This window comes from Neolamprologus brichardi, chromosome 15, assembly GCF_056152115.1.
Source record: "Neolamprologus brichardi isolate AB-2024 chromosome 15, ASM5615211v1, whole genome shotgun sequence".
NCBI lineage: Eukaryota > Metazoa > Chordata > Actinopteri > Cichliformes > Cichlidae > Neolamprologus > Neolamprologus brichardi.
Window position 1 is genome coordinate 4,730,126 of NC_142118.1, and position 13,110 is coordinate 4,743,235.

Genomic DNA, 13,110 nt, shown 5'->3' on the forward strand with positions numbered 1-13,110 from the left:
TTGAGCATTTTTTTGCATTGATCCCAATGTTAATAAAAAAAACTTTTTCTTGAAAACTTGACATTAATATAACAAAAATCTCTTAAGCACATGAACAAAGTTTGTCCTTGTACAACTGTACCCATAGGCAGAACAATTATTTTTGCATAATACCAATGCCGGCACACACACACACACACACACACACACACACACACACACTGACATATAATGAGAGCATACAGTGAGAGCAGTTAACATGTTTGACATCGTACCATTTTTCATAATTTCCACATTTGCTTAGGTAAGTACATTTAAAACAAATTAGAAATTAATCAAAGAAACAAAACATACTATATATATTCAAATCTTAATATGCAGTGGCTGTGGCGGTCAAAATGCATTACTTGCCAATCATTTTTTAAGGTGCTGTACAAAACGCAACTGTTCATTGGAGGAATCGCATCTAATTACCAGTTAGTGAAAATAAAAGATGTGTTTGACACTTGTGGTGAACTCTTAGCTGCCAAAAAACACCCCCCCTCCCGCCCCACTTATCTGTGAAGTTAATTAAGGTTTTGGAATAGCTTTATAGAAGAGACGAACATTAAAACAAAGAGGTAAAGCATGGAGTCTTCCATTTTGCGTTTTCACTTGCTTACATAGGTGATATATAAAGTTTTTAACAAAGCAAGATTTGTACACAGTGCCTCCGCAGGCCAAAGGCAAAATTACAGGGGAATAATCAAACAGCCTCTTCTGTTATTTATTAATACATTTATTTTTTTTTATGCTGCATATGCCCCTGTTCCGTTAATGGAATTAAATTAGCTTCTTTTCATTGGATCCCTGTTAAATCCAAAATGTAATTTTCCATAAAAAGTCTTGAATGACCAGGCCCCATCATAACTCAAAGACCTCCACAGTATCATTTTATACTAACAGAGCACTTTGCTCTCAGATTGCAGGCTTTCTTCGGGGTCCTCAAGTAGAATGGGAGATTGGGTAATTGTTACAAAACATATTTTTTAAATAAATGGTTACTACTGGATTATTATCATGTAGTTCAGTCAATATGCAACAATAATTTGAAGTTATTTGCCTTTTTTTTTAATTGTTAAGGAATCAATGCTCTTCTTGTCAAATGTACAGCAAGTACTCCACCTGCCTTCACTCGTTTAACCATCTCCTCATGGGCACCCTCTGGAGTTGTCCTGTGGTGCCCGTGCCACCAGGGAATTGGCAGCAGATCATCTGGGTTCAGTGGGGTGCGGGTGGGCCTGGATAAGGCTTGTTTAAGTGCATGTTCACAATTGGACTGGGATCCTGGGAGTTCAAAGACAAGGTTCTATGAACTACTCCTGAACAGTTCTTGTTGTCTGGTGTGTGTGTGTGTGGCACACTGTCCTGCTGAGTGGGGAAGACTGCTGGCTGCAAGTGGGGAGTCCCCATTGCCATGAGGGCTGTGTGCTTGGGTCTGCCCTCCAATAATGTTTATGTGGGAGGAGCATGTTAGTGCAAGACCACATAACAAGAAGAACAGTGCATCAACACTTCACCTGTCCACGGTTTGAACGGTTTGGCTCACAGTAAACTTGCTGAGGTTCATCAGGAGTTTCACTTAGACCGAATGTTTGCAACCGTTCACGTGGAGCCAATGCAAGCAACAGGAAGTTTTTTCTTTTGTTTTTTTCGTTTTTGCCTCTGTTTTCTGCCCTGAACCCCACTCTGTAGCACAGTAGCTCGTGTGCAGGTGCTTTCATGCTCACTGTGACGCCCATCATCGCGTCCAATTAACCCCACAGCGCATCCTTCCAAGAAAGTTAAGGGGCGGATCCAGCGAGACAGCCGCGTGGATACCCCTTTAAAAGGCATGTTGCTATCACATGCTTCGGCACGGAAAGTAGGATGAGGATGTTCTTGTGGTCGTTATGTAAACCATATTTGTCACTTACGATTTAAACGAACGCGGGGAGACTTTTTTTTTGTTGCTGAGGATTTCTTCAATTTGCGCGGAGGGAGGGGAGAGGACGGAGAAGGGGGGGTGCAGCCCACCCAGTCTGTCAGCGCTGCAGTCAGTCAGTCAGTCGTGTGGTGTGGTGTTGTGTTGTGTTTTGTGCTGCTAGTTGTTGTCCGGGCTGTGCGCGTTGTTAACGCCAAAGGGACGGACACAGACGACGTGTGTGCGGGCTGTTGAAACGCCAATTCTCGAGGTTTGCTGCCGTGCTGCCGTCGGGAGAGTGAATGGGATAAGAAAAACAGCCAGAGCAAAGCCAGCTAGTCTCTCGGAAAAGAGTGCAGTCTCTTCTTGCGAGAAGAGAGTTGTTTGCCTCGTTTCTCCCCTCTTATTTTCTCTCTTCTCGCCGTATTTTTTTAAGGAGTTCCCTCGAGTGGAGAAACATCGGCGATATTCGTGCTCATTTCCTCCACTTGATCTGCATCGGTTCGCCACTCGGATGAGGCTGACTTGTCTTACCTAGCGATTAGGGGGAAAAAAGAAAAAGAGGAAGAAGAAGTGGTCCTCACACCAGCGAATCTTTTTAAAATTTTGTTTTTAGACGAGGTAGTCCCTGCTACAGAGGACCTAGGTTACGGTAAGTGACGGCTGCTCCATACTATCGTTTCTCTTTCTCTGTGTGTGTGTGTGTTTTTATTCAGGCAGAGTAGAGGTTACATGGACAGCTTTGCTCTTTTTGTGAGTCCCCCGTTTTTTAAAGTCATGTCTGGAGGACGTTGCAGAGGTAGATAATGGCCATGATGATGGAGGAGATATTCACAGGGAGTGGTACTCGGTCGGTACTGGCCGTGTATAATGTGTGTTAGCGTAGCCCCCCCCCAACCCCCACAACTCCCAATTTTCTCCCCCTTTTCTCCCCTTCCACCTCCAGCTCTGTAGCCGGAGGTGGAAGGGGAGCACCCATCAAAAGTGTAACACCGACTGGTAATAGTGCTGTTGTGAACACGTTGAAACAAGGTCAGGGAGAGGGACACGGCGGCCCGCGAGCTCGCTAATATTGTGATCATGTGGAAGGATGCGCAGACGGACACACCTGGCCGTCACTCGGTGTGGCTGCGCGCGCACGACTGCTTGCAAACTTTAAGTCTCGAGGCTTTTTTTTTTTTTTCCATCTCGCTCTCTCTTATTGCGACGTGCTCTCGCGTGCGCGTGATTCACGCTGGACCTGTTTTTAACGAGCTTCTCGAAGTAAACAGTTCATCAGCTGCAATCAAAATCAAGAGAAAAATAAAAATAAAAAAATAGTAATAATTTCGTTTTTTAATGACGAGGGGTCGTAATTGCTCCGGCAATTAACCCACATCACAGTTTGCCAGTTAGGGCAATGGGCTCATAATAAATTATGTCACAGACAAAAAAAAACCCTCCGGAGGCTCATGCTGTCGGTGATTGATCTCCAGCAGTGTTGGGGACCGTTTGGGATTAGAAGAATAAGAAAGAACACGGAATGACTGTGTTTAAGCAAATTCTAGTATTTAACCAAACAATCTAGAAACTGCTGTGTGTAATGATGATGTACTAGAACTCCAAATCCTCCTCAGTATTGATTATACAGCTCACTAAGCACATTTGAGTCACCTGAGCAGGAGGGGTGTGAGCACCAGAACTACATGTAAAAAGACAACTTTATTGCTTTCAAGCTTCCACTTCTATTAAAAACATACAGAAGTGTTTACTGTTTGCAAGTTAATACTGTGGCTGTGTGAGGTGGAGCTACTTTAAAAATTCAGCTTGTGCATTCACCAACCAAAGGCTCCACTGAGATGAATGCAATTAAACTTATTTAAAAGAAATAAAAAAAATAAAGCTGTGTAAATGAAATCATCTGAAAAGTTTAAAGGTGAATTGCCTTTTGCTGCAGCTGCTGAGACAAATAAGCAAAATAAGTCACAAAACCAAGTAAGTGAGTATATTTTACAAGCTCGTTATGGAGTAAGAGTGTAGCTAAGTTTAGCTGAGGTAATCACTTTTTATCTGTGTTGGTCACTTACTAATCTAAATAATACCGCGTTAGCTTGTCAGAGGAAGTGCAGGTTTTATTGAATCAGTCGATGGAGAAGTTTCTCCACTGCTTGCTCGTTTGGGCTTGGTGTGCACCACGAGTGACCTTTAGCCTCAGTGTTTCTTTCTCTTGTTCACACCATCATAAATGCATCCTGTTTTCTGCCGGGTCTAATTTTTTTCAGGTTCGTCTGTGAGCCTGTCCTGCAGTGTGCTGTGCTGCCAGACCACACTGGTTTATTGTAGTTGATCATTAATCTATTGGAGTTTCCTCAGCACTCACTCTTCAGCCTGCCGGATCACTTTACCACTCTTTCCCTTTGATCCAGCTGACAGTGCCCCACGCTTCACTTAGCAATCATAAATGTCATGAAATTTAATAAGGAAGTCTTTTTAATGACTCGCACCTAGACCTGTCATTAAATAGCCATGCAGGACTAATAACTGAGCCATAAAGGCAATCCGCTGTGAATTAGCAATGGATTTCTGCCAGCATACAAATCTATTGCTTAAATTATCAATAAAATACTCACTGTTGGAATCGTTTTGGAGTAGCACTATATATTATATTTTTTGGATAATTAAACCATCTGTGCTTGTTTCTATTGATTTTTATTCCAGCCCTGTGTGTCATCAATCAGTCGTTCTAATCGTTTCAAATACTTTGGGCATTATTTTTATTTTCCTGCGCCGTTCAACAGAGTTGTCTCAAGCCGTTGTGTATTTATTTATTTATTGATTTCAGAAAGACTAAAGATTCTGTCCATGTGTAATGACAATTTATCCAATTACTGCAACTCGTGATACTCTAAAAGCTTCATTGTTTCTAGGCTACCTGTTGATACGTTTTATCAGATAAAAAGGCATAAAAATGTTAAAGAAATCAAATCAAGCTTGACAAGAATAATATTATTTTCTTTCTGTTTTTACTGAAACGACCAGACTTTACACGTAGAATAAGAAATGTTCAGACAGCTGTGATGGAGCTCAGGCTCGAAGGCCAGCCGGTGTGTAACAGCTGATTGAACTGTGAAACTGTGACCCCGGTGTGAGGGCTCAGCTGTGTGAGGTGGTGAAAAGAACAGGCTGTGACTTAGTGTTAGTTCCTGAGCGATCCCATCTCTGCGTCTGGAATAATTAATAACTGCAGTGAAGTCTCCTCTGTTGAAACTCGCACTCTGTGGATGCACTTACCGACCCTGTTGCTGTGGAGCTGCAGGTATTTAATGAACTCAGAACCCTACAAACACCTGTAAGCAACAACTTCAGGTCCAGTTAAAGGAGCTGAAGTGAAATCTGGATTGGATTAACGGTGTGCCTCAGTAATAACCTCCTATAGACAAGCCTGTGTGTGTATCGTAGCAGCAGAGCAGTCACAAAACATAAGGAAGTTTAAAACTTCTTTCAGCGGCTCCCTTTTTCACAAGAGGTCGAAAGGCAGGTCTGACACAACCCCCCCATGGATTTGTGTGTCCACCTAGTCTCAAATCTGGGATCTTTTGGATGTTAGGCAAGCGTGTTAATCACTACACTACATTCATTTCTGCTGATTTATGTCTATATTTTGAGCCAAAGCATGTATCCTCCATTGCTTCTAATAGTGTGATTTGGACATTATCTGCAATAAAACAAGTGACCATTGTGAGTATGGTTACTGATGATCATGTGCCTGTTATGGTGCTCCTCGGGCATTTATGCATGTGTGCACATAGACGTGGCACTGGTTCAACATCAAAAAGCATGAATCCACAAATCTTTGCATAGTTCCAGTTAGTTACATTACACTGTGGTAGAAAGTAACTAAATACAGTTTAAAACAATTAAAAAAGGTTTATGTAAAAAGAAAAACAATTTTGTAATCTTAACATCTTTAACACAAACGCTCGCATCCTGTGAAAAGTGTCTGACAACTGATGACTGTGGGTAACAAAAGTCTCTCGGGTGGTTTTATTTAAATGACTGTTTGAGGCCAGAGAAGAAAAACGATCAAACATTTTAGACGTAAACAAAGGTTATGGGGGGGAAACAAAATCAAATTTGCGTCACAGAACACACACCTTCTCCCATGAATCATGTCATGACTCATCACTCTTTTCACTTATAACCCTTTCAAAGGAGGATATTCTGTAAAAATAAATAAATAATACTAATAATAATAAAAAATACCTGCCTGTGTATAGAACTGCAAAACAGTAGCTCCACCTTGACCGGCTATAACTGGAAAAACTAGAACTGTGATAATAGCCACAGGGACAGAGTACTTTTACTTTGCATGTGCTACTTATGTGCCTTTTACTTTTTCTATAGAGGCTTTTTATGTCATATGTTTACAATATCCAGTTCTTACTTGCACTGAAGTGTGATTGGACTCGACTGAGAAAGTGTAAACTGTAATACTGCAAAAACAGAAGGCTCAAACAGTCTCTGAAAAATCCCTGTGTGTATCTTTTCTCTTTTCTTTTGTTTTTTTGGTCCTGACCTTTGTTAATGTCTGTAAATTGAATTTCATTTGAGTGTGACAGTCAAATACTTTGTGTGCCCATATGTGTTTACACTGGCTGCCATCTGAGTAGTTATACACAGGAGCGCCTTCCAATGACAAGCCAGATTACTGTCACGGTTGCTCGGTTTCATTGGGAGAGGCTTGTTTATGCTCGTTTGCTGTCGTTGTCCTGAAGGAACCCTTTTACCTATATGCTGCGTTAGATTAATCGCATCTGCTGGACTCTTTTCTACCCCATTAATGCCCATTATTGCAAGCGTTAATATGCGTGGCGCCACCCTTTTACGGTTAGTGCTTAATTTAATAATTAACCCATGTTGGCGTTTTTACGACAGAAGCCCTGCCCTAATCGTTGAATTAATTTTTAGTGCCCCGCCACTCTCTGTGTCCAGTCATTCTGACACTTTTATGCCTGCTATCTGTATGAAATTTTAATGACCCAACAAGGTGAATTGTGTATGTGTGTGTTTATCATTAGGCTTAAACTGTTTCTCTTTTATAAACTTTATAGTTAGGACGGGATCAGGTGACCCTGAACCCTCCCTCGGTTATAAGGAGTAGTCCTAGGCTGCTGGGGGCTTCCCATGATGCACTGCACTATGTCCACACGTACCCGGGTATTTTTGAAAACGCAGATTTTTTTATGCGTTTGCACCTTTCGACCACACGTAAACGGCGTTTTCGGTCACTCAAAACGGAGATTTCTAAAACCTCCGGCCAGGGTGGATATTTTCTAAAACTCCGTTTTTGCATTTACATGTGGACGAGAAAAACGGAGAAAACGCAGAAAACGCAGCGTAAAAGATGTGCGCCTTTGTTTGACGTCACAGTGTGCGCCACGTTATTGTTTCGGTGAAATGAATTTCTACAATACTGTTACTGTTAATTGTACTCTCTGCAGTGTTTAAATGCTTACATATACACACACAGTTACTGTCCCTCCACACATACCACTCGGTTCTGCTGCTATGCCCCAGCTTTGTTTGGCTGTATCCCAATTCAGGGTCTGCAGCCTTAAAGGCCGCATTTTAAGGCCGATTACGTCACCGCGACGCGACGAAGGCTGTCCCAATTCGAAGGCTGCTCGAAATGCGGCCCCCAAATGTGTCCTTAATTTCCCTGAATTTTAAGGACGTGGCGGTGTAGACTTCGTGGCCCAACATATCCCAGAATGCATAGCGCAGCAGTGGGTGTGGATAATTTTGCCGAAAAAAAACGGCGGATGAGTGGCACCCGAAGAGTAAACTTTAAGTAAGTACTGAATATTATGTCACTTATTTATGTGCAAATGTACAAAGAACATTAAAACATTACTGTTGGCCACATGTCAGCAAAGTTATGACATTAGTGACGTTTGTACTAACTTGGTTTTACAGCCTTTACTTTAAAATATACGCCGTTCAATAGCTGAGCTTAATCTTACAGAGAATGATCAAAGCTCATGTAGAAACAAACAAACAAATGAACAAAAAGAGTTTCTCCTTCATTTCTGTCAAACAAAGCTGTATGAAACGTTTCCAGCTGTTAGTATCATGGTTGCTAGGCAACCTGGGCAGCGCGACGGAGGCTAGACCGTCCCATTTCACAAGCCTCGCACTTCCGGCCTCTTTAAGTACGCGGCCCTTGAGGATCGTTGAGGCTGCGTACTTTAAGGCTGCAGACCCTGAATTGGGAAACAGCCTTTACTTTTTCCCACCGAGGCTTCTAGACTTCTGATTGGCCAACATTTCTACACGGTTAGGAATATAGCGCCACCTGCTGCTTTGGCATGTTCCTAGCAGCGTTTTCCTTCATTTCTGCCTTTACGTGTGGACGGGATTATTTTTTAAAACGAAAACGGGAAATCTCCGTTTTCAAAAATACCCGTGTACATGTGTTTTGTTTTGCTTTGTTTGTTTGTTTGTTTATGTTTGGTGTTTATACACCAGCCTGCATTTAATCATTAGGTATTACTAATATCTGTGTCTTTCCTGTCTCCCATTCCTCACCCCCAAACCAGCAACACTGCCCCTCACTGTGCCTGGTTTTCCTGGGAGTTTCTTTCTGTTTAAAGGGAGTTTTTTCTTCCCACTGTCACCAAGTGCTTGCTCATAGAGGGTTGTCTGATTGTTGGGGTTTTCGCTGTATCATTGTGTGTTTTTACGATCTAAAACACCTTGAGGGGACTGCTGTTGTGATTTGGCGCTACATAAAACAAATTGAATTGAATTGTGTGCAGGCCTTTGGAGTAGCTAACACTTAAATCCACGTTGGACCGTAAGGACTGGGGTTTGTTTCCTCGTGCGTCTGACCAGCTTTGCTTTTCTTCATGAGAAAAAAACAAAACAAAAAAAACCAACAGAACAAAAATCGCCACCCACTGTTCTTACAGTCAGAGTAAAAAGATGAAGTAGTTTGCTGGGTTGGCTCAATAATTGGCCTCCATCTCTGTGCTTTAGGCTCACCAATACAATGAAAAGAATCGCAGTGAAACAGACTCAAACGAGCTCTTTTGATTCTGTTTACTGAACCACCGAGCACCGACTAAATCTGCTTTCTGCGCTCTGCTGTAAGGGTAACTGACGTTGAACCAGTGTGCATAATAAAACATTAAGTCTGATGGTTTTAAACTAGAATTTTTATTTTTTTCACAAAGTGTTTTGACAAAAGGATGTGTCTGTTTACAGTTTCAGGTACATTTGTAATAGCTGCCGGTAGTGCAGCTTGCTATGTCTTCATAAGCCACTCTGACTGGTAGATATTATATGTTCAAAGGAACGAGAGAGCGAGCAAACCAAAACTGTAACTTTGAAGTGACACTCTTCACAAATTCTGCCTTTTCAGCTTCTTCATCTTTGAACTCTGCTTGATTTGATCCTTAAAATCTAAGACATTTTTAACATTTGATCTGGAGAAGTGCTGTCGCCGTGGTAAAAGCGGCATCCGATCGTTATTTGGTCCATTTGTTCATCATTGTTAATAAATAGTCCTAAATGGCTTCTTTGAATATATTGTGTCCATCTATTAATTTTCTTAACTGCATCCTCAAATTGGGGTCATGTATTTGGAGTGAGCTTTTCTTTTTGAAGTAATAATGGGTACAAGGATCAGTGTGTGCAACTGTCTGCCTCTATGATTCAATTGGGTGCCTGATTTAAAAAGTTTTTCAACTTGGTTAATTCATAATGTAAGATGTATCTGGCCACCTGTTGGATGTCCAGTATTGACTTTTCTTTTTAGCTCTGCTCTCCCACAGTCCCTTAAAGACATGTCCAGCTAATATTATCAATTGCTCTAGCTAGTGGTTAAATCCTTCATGGTGCGTTCTCATTTGCTGCTCTGGAGGATGCATTTGATTCACTGCTATAAAAATGGTGAAATTAAATGGCACCCAACTAGAACACATACCTGCACGCTGTTCTTGCAGAATGCCGGCCTTGGGTATTGAATCCATCCGCTGCTTCCAATTCCCGTGGATATGATTATGCAGTAAAGGAGCCGCAGGTTTCTCTTGGCATTTTCCTGCTTTATTGTTTGCTGAAAAAACCACCCAGTTAGAATTTAGTTGATTTTTAGTAAACCTGAGGTGATCACAGCTTCCATTTTCCAAAAGGAGACCAATAACTAACCTTTTCTGCTTCTTTGTGTTTACTTTCTTTAATCGATTTACCCCTGTAAAGCACTTTGTGACTGTTTCTTGTCTCTAAAAGTGCTTTAAAAATAACTCAAAGTTACTTTACTTACTTTTAAACAGAAAGTGTTTGAGTACAGTCTCCAGTGGATGATCGTGCTGTTTTTTCCCTCCAGTGAACCAATCAATACCAACCTTCTTAGGTTTTACTTCTGTGTCCGAGCGGTATTTCCAAATCAAATCTTCACTCTCCACAAGTGGCTTTTAGAAAATGCAAATTGTCTTCCTGACAAATGATACCTGATTAGTTTTTTAAAGAACAATGCATCTGATTGGATAAGCCTCTCTTGAAAAGTTGAGGTATCGATTATCTGATGTTGCACAATGTGACGGCCACTTGACTCGACTTTTCTACAGCAATGGAAATCCTGGCCTGTGACAGGCTTCCTGTAGAGGGTTTCAATTGCAGTAATAACTTTGTATTAAGCTCTTGCTGTGTGTGTGCGTGTGTGATTCAGCCTCGTTCAACCTTTCATTACCATTTCTCGCCATTAAATAAGTATGTTGTTTGTAATAAGTAGCAAAACAGGTGCTCTTATGTCAGGTTCTGATTCTTTCAGATTGCATAACCAAAAATAAAAAATAAAAAATAATAATTCAACACATTTTTTTTAACCTTTCTGGAGCCTCAGTGGAAAAAGAAAAACACACCAGCAGACACTCTGTACAGACAGATAAAATAACAATAGATGAGCTATGTTTTTAAGCAGTCAAACGTCTGTTAAATTAATAGAAAAATAAAGAGTCTGGTTTTTTTTTTTTAATAAAAGTGTGTCGTGAAAATTGAAATATCTGAAAGGGGCTAGGGAGCAGCAGATATAATTTTTGAGGCTGTGATGAAAGGAAAAATAATAAAAAACTTTTTAATTGTGTAGTTTAATTCCCAGCTATAGTTTAAATTTACACATAAAGTATGAGCTCATCAGCAGACAAGCTTACTTTAAATATAGCAACTAATTAATTAATTAATTAATTTATTTATTTTTATTTTTATTTTTGGGGGGAAGGGCAGTGGTTCCATAAATAATAATGAAATAAGTATTTACACTACTAGAGATTAGCTTTATGTGAAAACCTGCTGCTGCACTTTTTAAAAACGCACTAGCTAACGTGTTCGTGTGATGACCTTGGTTTGATCTAACAGTTTAGCTTACACTGGTAACACATAAACATATCAGTCAGTTAAAATATAAATGTCTCAGTTTTGAATGCAGGAGTCTAGTGAGATAGATTTTAGAGTATTCCAATAATCTGTCTGCAAATGACAGTATCTGTGCTTATAGTTGGATCCGTAAGTGTGCATGGTGGAGTTTGCTTAAATTTTCCTAGAAGTGAAGAAACATGTGGGTGGAACAGTTAGCACCGTTTGAGCTTCGGACCTCCCGTTTGGAGCATGCCTGATTTTCCCTCTGCAGTTTTAAAGACATACACATCAGGGTGAGTGTAAAGAGGCTATATCGGTGCACCAGATGCAGACTGATCAGGTGTTGTACTTTTATATTATTTAACCCTTGTGCCACCATTTCATCTGCTGAGTTTCACAAAGGACCGCAGAAGAGATGTGTTTGCTACTAAAAAAACAAATTTGATAACCAGGGAGAAAAGTAGCTGAAAAAGGTGGAAAAACAGATTAAAAAACATCCTCAATCACCCAGATTTGTGTTGTTAGGATTCAGGTGTGTGTTTGGTGCCTTGGTTGTTTGTTTCTCTGTTTTTGCCTTTTCCCCCATGACAGCAGGGACAGAGATGGGGCAAAAAAGCAGAGAGGGCACCCCTCACTTTCTGAAGTTTTCAAACTTATGGAGAAGGTGCTTCTCTGGTCTCAGCTCTTTATGGACAATTAAAAGAAAAATGAAGGTCCTGCATGAGCTTAATTTAAAGATGTATTTTTGTGTAGACGAAGCAGAGGTTAACTTTTAACCTTATAAGCCTGCATGTTAATAAAAACTGCTTTAATACAAAAAAGTCAGGACTTAAAGTGAGCTTTAGATGGGTTTAATCCCCTTTACATCTCCATAACTTAAAGAACCTCAGTTAAACCTCATATCTCACATCCACCACATGGAAGACTGTTGACTCATGGCCATGTCCTTGTTCAGTCTTCATGAGAAATGTCTCTGGACGTATTTTAACAGTCTGGCGTGTTTTGGTCACGATAAGATGACAGGGGTGAGGCTCCGCGCGGTGGTATAGTGGGGAGGAAGGAGGGGGGCGGCAGTAGCCTAACGTCCATCGCTTTTCATTGTGTGTTTTATGTAATGGACCCAAGTTACCTCACGTACTGCAGTTATTTAGTTTTCTGCATGTTTGTCCGTCATGGGAGAAGAAGAAGGAGGAGAGAGGGGGGGTGGCGGCGAGCGAGGCTGGTCCGTATGGGAACTGGTTCAGATTAACTTTCTGCCAATCGGTGGAAACCCAACCAGGAAGAGCACGCACACATCGCACAGGCAGCGCCACCGAACGTCCCCTCTCTCTTCTCCCCGCTTCACTCCTACCCAGCTCTCCCAGTTACGGAGCTCTGCCATCGCACCAGTCCGACTCCGTCTCTCCTCCCCTCCCCAGCCCTCCCACACCCCCACCCGCTCGCTCTTCCCCGACTATCCGTCCGTTTGTCCGTCCTTCCCCGCAGATTTGTTCGACGGTTCCCGGCTCTGCTGGAGGAAGCGTGGCGGCGAGCCGTAAGTTACCACCTCGATCTTTTTTTTTCAAACACACATGTATTTTTTGGGGAGGGGGTGCTATCTGGCTGTGGATGTTTGAAGTTGTGTTCCGACTGCCCAGCCGTCCAGAGAAGGAGCGCAGAACCTTTTTTTTTTAATTATTTTTTTTTCGCTTCGTGCACCAGAAGCGACACACGGGGCTGCTGCTACGTGCCATAACCTCACAGCTCTCAGCTAGGACTGGGATCGGGAACAGCCACCGCGTCGCTGATCGGGAATC

At 41.7% G+C, this 13,110-nt stretch overlaps 1 protein-coding gene across 2 annotated transcripts in view; it reads left to right on the plus strand.

The window, feature by feature from the left end:
- Window positions 1–1,907: 1,907 nt before the first annotated feature.
- LOC102799417 (bromo adjacent homology domain-containing 1 protein) overlaps window positions 1,908–13,110 on the plus strand; it is a 29,372-nt gene continuing 18,169 nt past the window's right edge. Inside the window, exon 1 of one of the 2 annotated variants that reach the window (XM_087852380.1) lies at window positions 1,908–2,573. The gene's annotated coding sequence lies outside the window, so the exon portion shown is untranslated. Of the gene's footprint in view, window positions 2,574–12,603; window positions 12,849–13,110 lie in introns of those variants that run through there. The other variant, XM_087852381.1, reaches the window with a different exon arrangement.